Source organism: Ambystoma mexicanum, chromosome 12 (genome assembly GCF_040938575.1).
Source record: "Ambystoma mexicanum isolate Mex_15411 chromosome 12, UKY_AmexF1_1, whole genome shotgun sequence".
Classification (NCBI taxonomy): domain Eukaryota; kingdom Metazoa; phylum Chordata; class Amphibia; order Caudata; family Ambystomatidae; genus Ambystoma; species Ambystoma mexicanum.
The window spans coordinates 350,747,802-350,762,662 of NC_090936.1; positions in this window are offsets into that span (position 1 = coordinate 350,747,802).

Below are 14,861 nucleotides of genomic sequence, written 5' to 3' on the forward strand. Positions count from 1 at the left end.
AGCTGACCTGCTTCATAGCACTTCCAAGGTGCCTGCTTCATAGCACTGCCAGGGTGGCTGCTTCATAGCACTTCCAAGATGCCAGCCCCATAGCACTGCCAAGCTGGCCTGCTTCATAGCACTTCCAAGCTGGCCTGCTTCATAGCACTTCCAAGATGCCAGCTCCATAGCACTGCCAAGCTGGCCTGCTTTATAGTACTTCCAGGCTGGCCTGCTTCATAGCACTTCTAGGCTGGCTGCTTCATAGCACATCCAAGCTGACCTGCTTCATAGCACTTCCAAGCTGGCCTGCTTCATGGCACTTCCAAGCTGGCCTGCTACATAGCACTTCCAGGATGGCTGCTTCATAGCACGTCCAAGCTGACCTGCTTCATTGCACTTCCAGGCTGGTCTGCTTCATTGCACTTCCAAGCTGGCCTGCTTCATAGCACTTCCAAGCTGGCCTGCTTCATAGCACTTCCAGGCTGGCCTGCTTCACTGCACTTCCAAGCTGGCCTGCTTCATAACACTTCCAAGCTGGCCTGCTTCATAGCACTTCCAGGCTGGCTGCTTCATAGCACGTCCAAGCTGACCTGCTTCATTGCACTTCCAGGCTGGTCTGCTTCATTGCACTTCCAAGCTGGCCTGCTTCATATCACTTCCAAGCTGGTCTGCTTCATTGCACTTCCAGGCTGGCCTGCTTCATAGCACTTCCAGGCTGGCTGCTTCATAGCACGTCCAAGCTGACCTGCTTCATAGCACTTCCAAGCTGGCCTGAATAGTAGCACTACCAAGCTGACCTGCTCCATAGAACTTCCAAGCAGACCTGCTTCATAGCACTTCCAAGCTGGCCTACTTAATAGCACTACCAAGCTCCCTGCTTCATAGCACTTCCAAGCTGGCCTGCTTCATAGCACTTCCAAACTGGCCTGCTTCATAGCACTTCCAGGCTGGCCTGCTTCACTGCACTTCCAAGCTGGCCTGCTTCATAGCACTTCCAGGCTGGCCTGCTTCATAGCACGTCCAAGCTGACCTGCTTCATAGCACTTCCAAGCTGGCTTGCCTCACAGCACTTCCAGGCTGGTTACTTCATAGCACGTCCAAGCTGACCTGCTTCATAGAACTTTGAAGCTGCCTGCTTCATAGCACTTCCAGGCTGGCCTGCTTCATAGCACTTCCAAGCTGACCTGCTTCATAGCACATCCAAGCTGCCTGCTTCATAGCACATCCAGGCTGGCCTGCTTCATTGCACTTCCAAGCTGGCTTGCTTCATAGAACTTCCAGGCTGGCTGCTTCATAGCACGTCCAAGCTGACCTGCTTCATAGCACTTCCAAGCTGGCTTGCTTCATAGCACTTCCAGGCTGGCTGCTTAATAGCACTTCCAAGCTGGCCTGCTTCATAGCACTTACAAGATGCCTGCTCCATAGCACTGCCAAGCTTGCCTGCTTTATAGTACTTCCAGGCTGGCCTGCTTCATAGCACTTCCAGGCTGGCTGCTTCTTAGCACGTCCAAGCTGACCTGCTTCATAGCACTTCCAAGCTGGCGTGCTTCATAGCACTTCCAAGCTGGCCTGCTTCATAGCACTTCCAGGCTGGCTGCTTCATAGCACGTCCAAGCTGACCTGCTTCATTGCACTTCCAGGCTGGTCTGCTTCATTGCACTTCCAAGCTGGCCTGCTTCATAGCACTTCCAAGCGGGCCTGCTTAATAGCACTACCAAGCTGCCTGCTTCATAGCATGTCCAAGCTTGTCTGCTTTGTAGCACTTCCAACATGGCCTGCCTCACAGCCCTCCCAGGCTGGCCTGCTGCATGGCACTTCCAAGCTGGCCTGATTCATGGCCTGCTTCATAGCACTTCCAAGCTGGCCTGCTTAATAGCACTACCAAGCTGCCTGCTTCATACCATGTCCAAGCTGGTCTGATTCATAGCACTTCCAAGCTGCCTGCTTCATAGCACTTCCAGGCTGGCCTGCTTCATTGCACTTCCAAGCTGGCTTCATTCATAGCACTTCCAGGCTGGCTGCTTTGTAGCACGTCCAAGCTGACCTGCTTCATAGCACTTCCAAGCTGGCCTGCTTCATAGCACTTCCAAGCTGGCCTGCTTCATAGCACTTCCAGGCTGGCTGCTTCATAGCACGTCCAAGCTGACCTGCTTTATTGCACTTCCAGGCTGGTCTGCTTCATTGCACTTCCAAGCTGGCCTGCTTCATAGCACTTCCAAGCTGGCCTGCTTCATAGCACTTCCAGGCTGGCCTGCTTCACTGCACTTCCAAGCTGGCCTGCTTCATAACACGTCCAGGCTGGCTACTTCTTAGCACGGCCAAGCTGACCTGCTTCAGAGCACTTCCAAGCTGGCTTGCTTCATAGCATATCCAGGCTGGCTGCTTCATAGCACATCCAAGCTGACCTTCTTCATAGCACTTCCGAGCTGGGTTGCTTCATAGCACCTCCAGGCTGGCTGCTTCATAGCATGTCCAATCTGACCTGCTTCATAGCACGTCCATGCTGCCTGCTTCATGGCACGTCCAGGCTGGCCTGCTTCATTGCACTTCCAAGCTGGCTTGCTTCATAGAACTTCCAGGCTGGCTGCTTCATAGCACGTTCAAGCTGACTTGCTTCATAGCACTTCCAAGCTGGCTTGCTTCATAGCACTTCCAGGCTGGTTGCTTAATAGCACTTCCAAGCTGGCCTGCTTCATAGCACTTCCAAGATGCCTGCTCCATAGCACTGCCAAGCTGGCCTGCTTTATAGTACTTCCAGGCTGGCCTGCTTCATAGCACTTCCAGGCTGGCTGCTTCATAGCACGTCCAAGCTGACCTGCTTCATAGCACTTCCAAGCTGGCCTGCTTCATAGCACTTCCCAGCTGGCCTGCTTCATAGCACTTCCAGGCTGGCTGCTTCATAGCACGTCCAAGCTGACCTGCTTCATTGCACTTCCAGGCTGGTCTGCTTCATTGCACTTCCAAGCTGGCCTGCTTCATAGCACTTCCAAGCGGGCCTGCTTAATAGCACTACCAAGCTGCCTGCTTCATAGCATGTCCAAGCTTGTCTGCTTTGTAGCACTTCCAAGCTGGCCTGCCTCACAGCACTCCCAGGCTGGCCTGCTGCATGGCACTTCCAAGCTGGCCTGATTCATGGCCTGCTTCATAGCACTTCCAAGCTGGCCTGCTTAATAGCACTACCAAGCTGCCTGCTTCATTACATGTCCAAGCTGGTCTGATTCAAAGCACTTCCAAGCTGCCTGCTTCATAGCACTTCCAGGCTGGCCTGCTTCATTGCACTTCCAATCTGGCTTCCTTCATAGCACTTCCAGGCTGGCTGCTTTGTAGCACGTCCAAGCTGACCTGCTTCATAGCACTTCCAAGGTGCCTGCTTCATAGCACTGCCAGGGTGGCTACTTCATAGCACTTCCAAGATGCCAGCCCCATAGCACTGCCAAGCTGGCCTGCTTCATAGCACTTCCAAGCTGGCCTGCTTCATAGCACTTCCAAGATGCCAGCTCCATAGCACTGCCAAGCTGGCCTGCTTTATAGTAATTCCAGGCTGGCCTGCTTCATAGCACTTCTAGGCTGGCTGCTTCATAGCACATCCAAGCTGACCTGCTTCATAGCACTTCCAAGCTGGCCTGCTTCATGGCACTTCCAAGCTGGCCTGCTACATAGCACTTCCAGGATGGCTGCTTCATAGCACGTCCAAGCTGACCTGCTTCATAGCACTTCCAGGTTGGCCTGCTTCACTGCCCTTCCAAGCTGGCCTGCTTCATAACACGTCCAGGCTGGCTACTTCATAGCACGGCCAAGCTGACCTGCTTCAGAGCACTTCCAAGCTGGCCTGCTTCATAGCACTTCCAAGCTTCCTGCTTCATAGCACTTCCAAACTGGTCTGCTTCATACACTTCCAAGCTGGCCTGCTTCATAGCATTTCCAGGCTGGCCTGCTTCACTTCACTTCCAAGCTGGCCTGCTTCATAACACGTCCAGGCTGGCCTGCTTCATAGCACGGCCAAGTTGACCTGCTTCATAGCACTTCCAAGCTGACCTGCTTCATAGCACTTCCAAGATGGCTTGCTTCATAGCACTTCCAGGCTGGCCTGCTTCATAGCACTTCCAAGCTGGCCTGCTCCATAGCTCTTCCAAGCTGCCAGCTTCATAGTACTTCCAAGATGGCCTGATTTATAGCACGTCCAGGCTGGCCTGCATCATAGCACTTCAAGGCTGGCGCTTCATAGCACTTCTAAGCTTCCTGCTTCATAGAACTTCCGAGCTGGCCTGCTTCATAGCACTTCCAAGCTGGCCTGCATCACAGCACTTCCAGGCTGGTCTGCTTCATAGCACTTTCAAGCTGGCCTGCTTCATAGCACTTTCAGGCTGGCTGTTTCATACCACTTCCAAGCTGACCTGCTTCAAAGCACTTCCAAGCTGCCTGCTTCAGAGTACTTCCAAGCTACCTGCTTCATAGCGCTTGCAAGCGGGCCTGCTTCATAGTGCTTCCAAGCTACCTGGTTCATAGCACTTCCAAGCTGCCTGCTTCATAGCACTTCCAAGCTGGCCTGCTTAATAGCACTTCCAATCTGGCCTACTTAATAGCACTTTCAAGCTGGCCTGCTTCATAGCACTTCCAAGTTGGTCTGCTTCATAGCACTTCCAAGCTGCCTGCTTCATAGCGCTTCCAAGCTTCCTGCTTCATAGCGCTTCCAAGCCGGCCTTCTTCATAGCGCTTCCAAGCTTCCTGCTTCATAGCACTTCCAAGCTTCCTGCTTCGTTGCACTTCCAAGCGGTCTGCTTCATAGCACTTCCAAGCCAGCCTGCTTCGAAGCACTTCCAAGTTGGCCAGCTTCATAGCACTTCCAAGCTGCCTGCTTCATAGCACTTCCAAGCTGCCTGCTTCATAGCGCTTCCAAGCTGGACTGCTTCATAGTGCTTCCAAGCTTCCTGCTTCATAGCGCTTCCATGCCGGCCTGCTTCATAGCGCTTTCGAAGCTTCCTGCTTCATAGCACTTCCAAGCTTCCTGCTTCATAGCACTTCCAAGCTACCTGCTTCATAGCGCTTGCAATCGGGACTGCTTCATAGCGCTTCCAAGCTACCTGCTTCATAGCACTTCCAAGCTTCCTGCTTCATAGCACTTCCAAGCTACCTGCTTCATAGTGCTTGCAAGCCGGCCTGCTTCATAGCGCTTTCAAACTACCTGGTTCATAGCACTTCCAACTGGCCTGCTTCATAGCACTTTCAAGCGGCCTGCTTCATAGCACGTCCAAGCTGGCCTGCTTCATAGCACTTCCAAGTGGGCCTGCTTAATAGCACTACCATGCTGCCTGCTTCATAGCATGTCCAAGCTTGTTTGCTTCGTACCACTTCCAAGCTAGCTTGCTCCCAGGCTGGCCTGCTGCATGGCACTTCCAAGCTGGCCTGATTCATGGCCTGTTTCATAGCCCTTCCAAGCTGGCCTGCTTAATAGCACTACCAAGCTGGCCTGTTTCATAGCACTTCCAGGATAGCTGCTTCATAGCACGTCCAAGCTGACCTGCTTCATAGCACTTCCAAGCTGACCAGCTCCATAGCACTTCTAAGCTACCTGCTTCATAGCACTTGCAAGCTGGCATGCTTCATAGCACTTTCAAGCGGCCTGCTTCATAGCACTTCCAAGCTGGCCTGCTTCATAGCACTTCCAAGCTGGCCTGCTTCATAGCACTTCCAAGCTGCCTGCTTCAAAGCACTTCCAAGCTGCCTGCTTCAGAGTACTTCCAAGCTACCTGCTTCATAGCGCTTGCAAGCGGGCCTGCTTCCTAGCGCTTCCAAGCTACCTGGTTCATAGCACTTCCAAGCTGCCTGCTTCATAGCACTTCCAAGCTGGCCTGCTTAATAGCACTTCCAATCTGGCCTACTTAATAGCACTTTCAAGCTGGCCTGCTTCATAGCACTTCCAAGCTTCCTGCTTCATAGCACTTCCAAACTGGTCTGCTTCATACACTTCCAAGCTGGTCTGCTTCATAGCATTTCCAGGCTGGCCTGCTTCACTTCACTTCCAAGCTGGCCTGCTTCATAACACGTCCAGGCTGGCCTGCTTCATAGCACGGCCAAGTTGACCTGCTTCATAGCACTTCCAAGCTGACCTGCTTCATAGCACTTCCAAGATGGCTTGCTTCATAGCACTTCCAGGCTGGCCTGCTTCATAGCACTTCCAAGCTGGCCTGCTCCATAGCTTTTCCAAGCTGCCAGCTTCATAGCACTTCCAAGCTGGCCTGATTTATAGCACGTCCAGGCTGGCCTGCATCATAGCACTTCAAGGCTGGCGCTTCATAGCACTTCTAAGCTTCCTGCTTCATAGCACTTCCGAGCTGGCCTGCTTCATAGCACTTCCAAGCTGGCCTGCATCACAGCACTTCCAGGCTGGCTGTTTCATACCACTTCCAAGCTGACCTGCTTCAAAGCACTTCCAAGCTGCCTGCTTCAGAGTACTTCCAAGCTACCTGCTTCATAGCGCTTGCAAGCGGGCCTGCTTCATAGCGCTTCCAAGCTACCTGGTTCATAGCACTTCCAAGCTGCCTGCTTCATAGCACTTCCAAGCTGGCCTGCTTAATAGCACTTCCAATCTGGCCTACTTAATAGCACTTTCAAGCTGGCCTGCTTCATAGCACTTCCAAGTTGGTCTGCTTCATAGCACTTCCAAGCTGCCTGCTTCATAGCGCTTCCAAGCTTCCTGCTTCATAGCGCTTCCAAGCCGGCCTGCTTCATAGCGCTTCCAAGCTTCCTGCTTCATAGCACTTCCAAGCTTCCTGCTTCATAGCACTTCCAAGCGGTCTGCTTCATAGCACTTCCAAGCCAGCCTGCTTCGAAGCACTTCCAAGTTGGCCAGCTTCACAGCACTTCCAAGCTGCCTGCTTCATAGCACTTCCAAGCTGCCTGCTTCATAGCGCTTCCAAGCTGGACTGCTTCATAGTGCTTCCAAGCTTCCTGCTTCATAGCGCTTCCATGCCGGCCTGCTTCATAGCGCTTTCGAAGCTTCCTGCTTCATAGCACTTCCAAGCTTCCTGCTTCATAGCACTTCCAAGCTACCTGCTTCATAGCGCTTGCAATCGGGACTGCTTCATATCGCTTCCAAGCTACCTGCTTCATAGCACTTCCAAGCTTCCTGCTTCATAGCACTTCCAAGCTACCTGCTTCATAGTGCTTGCAAGCCGGCCTGCTACATAGCGCTTTCAAACTACCTGGTTCATAGCACTTCCAACTGGCCTGCTTCATAGCACTTTCAAGCGGCCTGCTTCATAGCACGTCCAAGCTGGCCTGCTTCATAGCACTTCCAAGTGGGCCTGCTTAATAGCACTACCATGCTGCCTGCTTCATAGCATGTCCAAGCTTGTTTGCTTCGTACCACTTCCAAGCTAGCTTGCTCCCAGGCTGGCCTGCTGCATGGCACTTCCAAGCTGGCCTGATTCATGGCCTGTTTCATAGCCCTTCCAAGCTGGCCTGCTTAATAGCACTACCAAGCTGGCCTGTTTCATAGCACTTCCAAGATAGCTGCTTCATAGCACGTCCAAGCTGACCTGCTTCATAGCACTTCCAAGCTGACCAGCTCCATAGCACTTCTAAGCTACCTGCTTCATAGCACTTGCAAGCTGGCATGCTTCATAGCACTTTCAAGCGGCCTGCTTCATAGCACTTCCAAGCTGGCCTGCTTCATAGCACTTCCAAGCTGGCCTGCTTCATAGCACTTCCAAGCTGCCTGCTTCATAGCACTTCCAAGCTGACTGCTTCATAGCACTTCCAAGCTGGTCTGCTTCATAGCACTTCCAAACTGGCCTGCTTCATAGCACCTCCAAGCTGGCCTGCTTCATAGCACTTCCATGCTGGCTGCTTCATAGCACGTCCAAGCTGACCTGCTTCATTGCACTTCCAGGCTGGTCTGCTTCATTGCACTTCCAAGCTGGCCTGCTTCATAGCACTTCCAAGCTGGCCTGCTTCATAGCACTTCCAGTCTGGCCTGCTTCACTGCACTTCCAAGCTGGCCTGCTTCATAACACTTCCAGGCTGGCTGTTTCATAGCAAGTCCAAGCTGACCTGCTTCATAGCACTTCCAAGCTGCCTGCTTCATAGCACTTCCAAACTGTTTGCTTCATAGCACTTCCAAGCTACCTGCTTCATAGCGCTTGCAAGCGGGCCTACTTCATAGCGCTTCCAAGCTACCTGGTTCATAGCACTTCCAAGCTGGCCTGCTTCATAGCACTTCCAAACTGGCCGGCTTAATAGCACTTCCAAGCTGCCTGCTTCATAGCACTTCCAAGCTGGCCTGCTTAATAGCACTTCCAAGCTGGCCTGCTTAATAGTACTTCCAAGATGGCCTGCTTCATAGCACTTCTAAGCTGGCCTGCTTCATAGTTCTTCCAAACTGACCTGCTTCAGAGCGCTTCCAGGTTGGCCTGCTTCATAGCACTTTCAAGCTTCCTGCTTCATAGCGCTTCCAAGCCGGCCTGCTTCATAGCGCTTCCAAGCTTCCTGCTTCATAGTGCTTCCAAGCTTCCTGCTTCATAGCACTTCCACGCCGGCCTGCTTAATAGCACTAGCAAGCGGCCTCCTTCATAGCACTTCCAAGCGGTCTGCTTCATAGCACTTCCAAGCCGGCCTGCTTCATAGCACTTCCAAGTTGGCCTGCTTCATAGCACTTCCAAGCTGCCTGCTTCATAGCACTTCCAAGCGGGCCTGCTTCATAGCGCTTCCAAGCTGGCCTGCTTCATAGCACTCACAAGCTTCCTGCTTCATAGCGCTTCCAAGCCGGCCTGCTTCATAGCGCTTCCAAGCTTCCTGCTTCATAGTGCTTCCAAGCTTCCTACTTCATAGCGCTTCCATGCCGGCCTGCTTCATAGCGCTTTGAAGCTTCCTGCTTCATAGCACTTCCAAGCTTCCTGCTTCATAGCACTTCCAAGCTACCTGCTTCATAGCGCTTGCAATCGGGACTGCTTCATAGTGGTTCCAAGCTACCTGCTTCATAGCACTTCCATGCTTCCTGCTTCATAGCACTTCCAAGCTACCTGCTTCATAGCGCTTGCAAGCCGGCCTGCTTCATAGCGCTTTCAAGCTACCTGGTTCATAGCACTTCCATCTGGCCTGCTTCATAGCACTTTCAAGCGGCCTGCTTCATAGCACTTCCAAGGTGGCCTGCTTCACAGCACGTCCAAGTTGGCCTGCTTCATAGCACTTCCAAGCGGGCCTGCTTAATAGCACTACCAAGCTGCCTGCTTCATAGCATGTCAAAGCTTGTCTGCTACGTAGCACTTCCAAGCTGGCCTGCTTCACAGCACTCCCAGGCTGGCCTGCTGCATGGCACTTCCAAGCTGGCCTGATTTATGGCCTGCTTCATAGCACTTCCAAGCGGGCCTGCTTAATAGCACTACCATGCTGCCTGCTTCATAGCATGTCCAAGCTTGTCTGCTTCGTAGCACTTCCAAGCTAGCTTGCTCCCAGGCTGGCCTGCTGCATGGCACTTTCAAGCTGGCCTGATTCATGGCCTGCTTCATAGCACTTCCAAGCTGGCCTGCTTAATAGCACTATCAAGCTGGCCTGTTTCATAGCACTTCCAGGATGGCTGCTTCATAGCACGTCCAAGCTGACCTGCTTCATAGCACTTCCAAGCTGATCAGCTCCATAGCACTTCTAAGCTACCTGCTTCATAGCACTTGCAAGCTGGCATGCTTCATAGCACTTTCAAGCGGCCTGCTTTATAGCACTTCCAAGCTGGCCTGCTTCATAGCACTTCCAAGCTGCCTGCTTCATAGCACTTCCAAGCTGACTGCTTCATAGCACTTCCAAGCTGGTCTGCTTTATAGCACTTCCAAACTGGCCTGCTTCATAGCACCTCCAAGCTGGCCTGCTTCATAGCACTTCCAGGCTGGCTGCTTCATAGCACGTCCAAGCTGGCCTGCTTCATTGCACTTCCAGGCTGGTCTGCTTCATTGCACTTCTAAGCTGGCCTGCTTCATAGCACTTCCAAGCTGGTCTGCTTCACAGCACTTCCAGGCTGGCCTGCTTCACTGCACTTCCAAGCTGGCCTGCTTCATAACACTTCCAAGATGGCCTGCTTCATAGCACTTCCAGGCTGGGCTGCTTCACTGCACTTCCAAGCTGGCCTGCTTCATAACACTTCCAAGCTGCCCTGCTTCATTGCACTTCCAAACTGGCCTGCTTCATAGCACCTCCAAGCTGCCTGCTTCATTGCACTTCCAAGCTGACCAGCTCCATAGCACTTCTAAGCTACCTGCTTCATAGCACTTGCAAGCTGGCATGCTTCATAGCACTTTCAAGCGGCCTGCTTCATTGCACTTCCAAGCTGGCCTGCTTCATAGCACTTCCAAGCTGACTGATTCATTAGCACTTCCAAGCTGGTCTGCTTTATAGCACTTACAAACTGGCCTGCTTCATAGCACCTCCAAGATGGCCTCCTTGATAGCACTTCCAGGCTGGCTGCTTCATAGCACGTCCAAGCTGACCTGCTTGATTGCACTTCCAGGCTGGTCTGCTTCATTGCACTTCCAAGCTGGCCTGCTTCATAACACTTCCAAGCTGGCCTGCTTCATAGCACTTCCAGGCTGGCTTGCTTCACTGCACTTCCAAGCTGGCCTGCTTCATAACACGTCCAGGCTGGCTGCTTCACAGCACGGCCAATCTGACCTGCTTCAGAGCACTTCCAAGCTGGCTTGCTTCATAGCACGTCCAAGCTGGCTGCTTCATAGCACATCCAAGCTGACCTGCTCCATAGCACTTCCAAGCTGGCTTGCTTCATAGCACCTCCAGGCTGGCTGCTTCATAACACGTCCAAGCTGACCTGCTTCATAGCACGTCCAAGCTGCCTGCTTCATAGCACGTCCAAGATGGCCTGCTTCATTGCACTTCCAAGCTGGCTTGCTTCATAGAACTTCCAGGCTGGCTGCTTCATAGCATGTCCAAGCTGACCTGCTTCATAGCACTTCCAAGCCGGCCTGCTTCATAGCGCTTCCAAGCTTCCTGCTTCATAGTGCTTCCAAGCTTCCTGCTTCATAGCACGTCCACGCCGGCCTGCTTAATAGCACTAGCAAGCGGCCTCCTTCATAGCACTTCCAAGCGGTCTGCTTCATAGCACTTCCAAGCCGGCCTGCTTCATAGCACTTCCAAGTTGGCCTGCTTCATAGCACTTCCAAGCTGCCTGCTTCATAGCACTTCCAAGCGGGCCTGCTTCATAGCGCTTCCAAGCTGGCCTGCTTCATAGCACTCCCAAGCTTCCTGCTTCATAGCGCTTCCAAGCCGGCCTGCTTCATAGCGCTTCCAAGCTTCCTGCTTCATAGTGCTTACAAGCTTCCTGCTTCATAGCGCTTCCATGCCGGCCTGCTTCATAGCGCTTTGAAGCTTCCTGCTTCATAGCACTTTCAATCTTCCTGCTTCATAGCACTTCCAAGCTACCTGCTTCATAGCGCTTGCAATCGGGACTGCTTCATAGCGCTTCCAAGCTACCTGCTTCATAGCACTTCCAAGCGTCCTGCTTCATAGCACTTCCAAGCTACCTGCTTCATAGCGCTTGCAAGCCGGCCTGCTTCATAGCACTTTCAAGCTACCTGGTTCATAGCACTTCCAAATGGCCTGCTTCATAGCACTTTCAAGCGGCCTGCTTCATAGCACTTCCAAGGTGGCCTGCTTCACAGCACGTCCAAGCTGGCCTGCTTCATAGCACTTCCAAGCGGGCCTGCTTAATAGCACTACCAAGCTGCCTGCTTCATAGCATGTCCAAGCTTGTCTGCTACGTAGCACTACCAAGCTGGCCCGCTTCACAGCACTCCCAGGCTGGCTGCTTCATAGCACGTCCAAGCTGACCTGCTTCATTGCACTTCCAGGCTGGTCTGCTTCATTGCACTTCCAAGCTGGCCTGCTTCATAACACTTCCAAGCTGGCCTGCTTCATAGCACTTCCAGGCTGGCCTGCTTCACTGCACTTCCAAGGTGGCCTGCTTCATAACACGTCCAGGCTGGCTGCTTCATAGCACGGCCAATCTGACCTGCTTCAGAGCACTTCCAAGCTGGCTTGCTTCATAGCACGTCCAAGCTGGCTGCTTCATAGCACATCCAAGCTGACCTGCTTCATAGCACTTCCAAGCTGGCTTGCTTCATAGCACCTCCAGGCTGGCTGCTTCATAACACGTCCAAGCTGACCTGCTTCATAGCACGTCCAAGCTGCCTGCTTCATAGCACGTCCAGGCTGGCCTGCTTCATTGCACTTCCAAGCTGGCTTGCTTCATAGAACTTCCAGGCTGGCTGCTTCATAGCATGTCCAAGCTGACCTGCTTCATAGCACTTCCAAGCCGGCCTGCTTCATAGCGCTTCCAAGCTTCCTGCTTCATAGTGCTTCCAAGCTTCCTGCTTCATAGCACGTCCACGCCGGCCTGCTTAATAGCACTAGCAAGCGGCCTCCTTCATAGCACTTCCAAGCGGTCTGCTTCATAGCACTTCCAAGCCGGCCTGCTTCGTAGCACTTCCAAGCGGGCCTGCTTCATAGCGCTTCCAAGGTGGCCTGCTTCATAGCACTCCCAAGCTTCCTGCTTCATAGCACTTCCAAGCCGGCCTGCTTCATAGCGCTTCCAAGCTTCCTGCTTCATAGTGCTTACAAGCTTCCTGCTTCATAGCGCTTCCATGCCGGCCTGCTTCATAGCGCTTCGAAGCTTCCTGCTTCATAGCACTTCCAAGCTTCCTGCTTCATAGCACTTCCAAGCTACCTGCTTCATAGCGCTTGCAATCGGGACTGCTTCATAGCGCTTCCAAGCTACCTGCTTCATAGCACTTCCAAGCTTTCTGCTTCATAGCACTTCCAAGCTACCTGCTTCATAGCGCTTGCAAGCCGGCCTGCTTCATAGCACTTTCAAGCTACCTGGTTCATAGCACTTCCAATTGGCCTGCTTCATAGCACTTTCAAGCGGCCTGCTTCATAGCACTTCCAAGGTGGCCTGCTTCACAGCACGTCCAAGCTGGCCTGCTTCATAGCACTTCCAAGCGGGCCTGCTTAATAGCACTACCAAGCTGCCTGCTTCATAGCATGTCCAAGCTTGTCTGCTACGTAGCACTTCCAAGCTGGCCCGCTTCACAGCACTCCCAGGCTGGCCTGCTGCATGGCACTTCCAAACTGGCCTGATTCATGGCCTGCTTCATAGCACTTCCAAGCTAGCCTGCTTAATAGCACTACCAAGCTGCCTGCTTCACAGCATGTCCAAGCTGGTCTGATTCATAGCACTTCCAAGCTGGCCTGCTTCATAGCACTTCCAGGATGGCTGCTTCATAGCACCTCCAAGCTGCCTGCTTCATAGCACTTCCAGTCTGGCCTGCTTCATCGCACTTCCAAGCTGACCTGCTCCATAGCACTTCTAATCTACCTGCTTCATAGCACTTGCAAGCTGGCCCGCTTCATAGCACTTTCAAGCGGCCTGCTTCATAGCACTTCCAAGCTGGCCTGCTTCAGAGAACTTCAAAGCTGCCTCCTTCATAGCACTTCCAAACTGCCTCCTTCATAGCACTTCCAGCCCGGCCTGGTTCATAGCACTCCCAAGCCGGTCTGCTTAATAGCACTAGCAAGCGGCCTGCTTCATAGCACTTCCAAGCGGTCTGCTTCATAGCACTTCCAAGCTGCCTGCTTCATAGCAGTTCCAAGCTGGCCTGCTCCACAGCGCTTCCAAGCTGGCCTGCTTCATAGTTCTTCCAAGCTTCCTGCTTCATAGCACTTCCAAGCTGGCCTGCTTCATAGCACTTCCAAGCTTCCTGCTTCATAGAACTTCCAAACTGGTCTGCTTCATACAATTCCTAGCTTGCCTGCTTCATAGCATTTCCAGGCTGGCCTGCTTCACTTCACTTCCAAGCTGGCCTGCTTCATAACACGTCCAGGCTGGCCTGCTTCATAGGACTTCCAAGATGGCTTGCTTCATAGCACTTCCAAGATGGCTTGCTTCATAGCACTTCCAGGCTGGCCTGCTTAATAGCACTACCAAGCTGCCTGCTTCACAGCATGTCCAAGCTGGTCTGATTCATAGCACTTCCAAGCTGGCCTGCTTCATAGCACTTCCAGGATGGCTGCTCCAAGCTGCCTGCTTCATAGCACTTCCAGTCTGGCCTGCTTCATCGCACTTCCAAGCTGACCTGCTCCATAGCACTTCTAATCTACCTGCTTCATAGCACTTGCAAGCTGGCCCGCTTCCTAGCACTTTCAAGCGGCCTGCTTCATAGCACTTCCAAGCTGGCCTGCTTCAGAGAACTTCAAAGCTGCCTCCTTCATAGCACTTCCAAACTGCCTCCTTCATAGCACTTCCAGCCCGGCCTGGTTCATAGCACTCCCAAGCCGGTCTGCTTAATAGCACTAGCAAGCGGCCTGCTTCATAGCACTTCCAAGCGGTCAGCTCCATAGCACTTCTAAGCTACCTGCTTCATAGCACTTGCAAGCTGGCATGCTTCATAGCACTTTCAAGCGGCCTGCTTTATAGCACTTCCAAGCTGGCCTGCTTCATAGCACTTCCAAGCTGCCTGCTTCATAGCACTTCCAAGCTGACTGCTTCATAGCACTTCCAAGCTGGTCTGCTTTATAGCACTTCCAAACTGGCCTGCTTCATAGCACCTCCAAGCTGGCCTGCTTCATAGCACTTCCAGGCTGGCTGCTTCATAGCACGTCCAAGCTGGCCTGCTTCATTGCACTTCCAGGCTGGTCTGCTTCATTGCACTTCTAAGCTGGCCTGCTTCATAGCACTTCCAAGCTGGTCTGCTTCACAGCACTTCCAGGCTGGCCTGCTTCACTGCACTTCCAAGCTGGCCTGCTTCATAACACTTCCAAGATGGCCTGCTTCATAGCACTTCCAGGCTGGGCTGCTTCACTGCACTTCCAAGCTGGCCTGC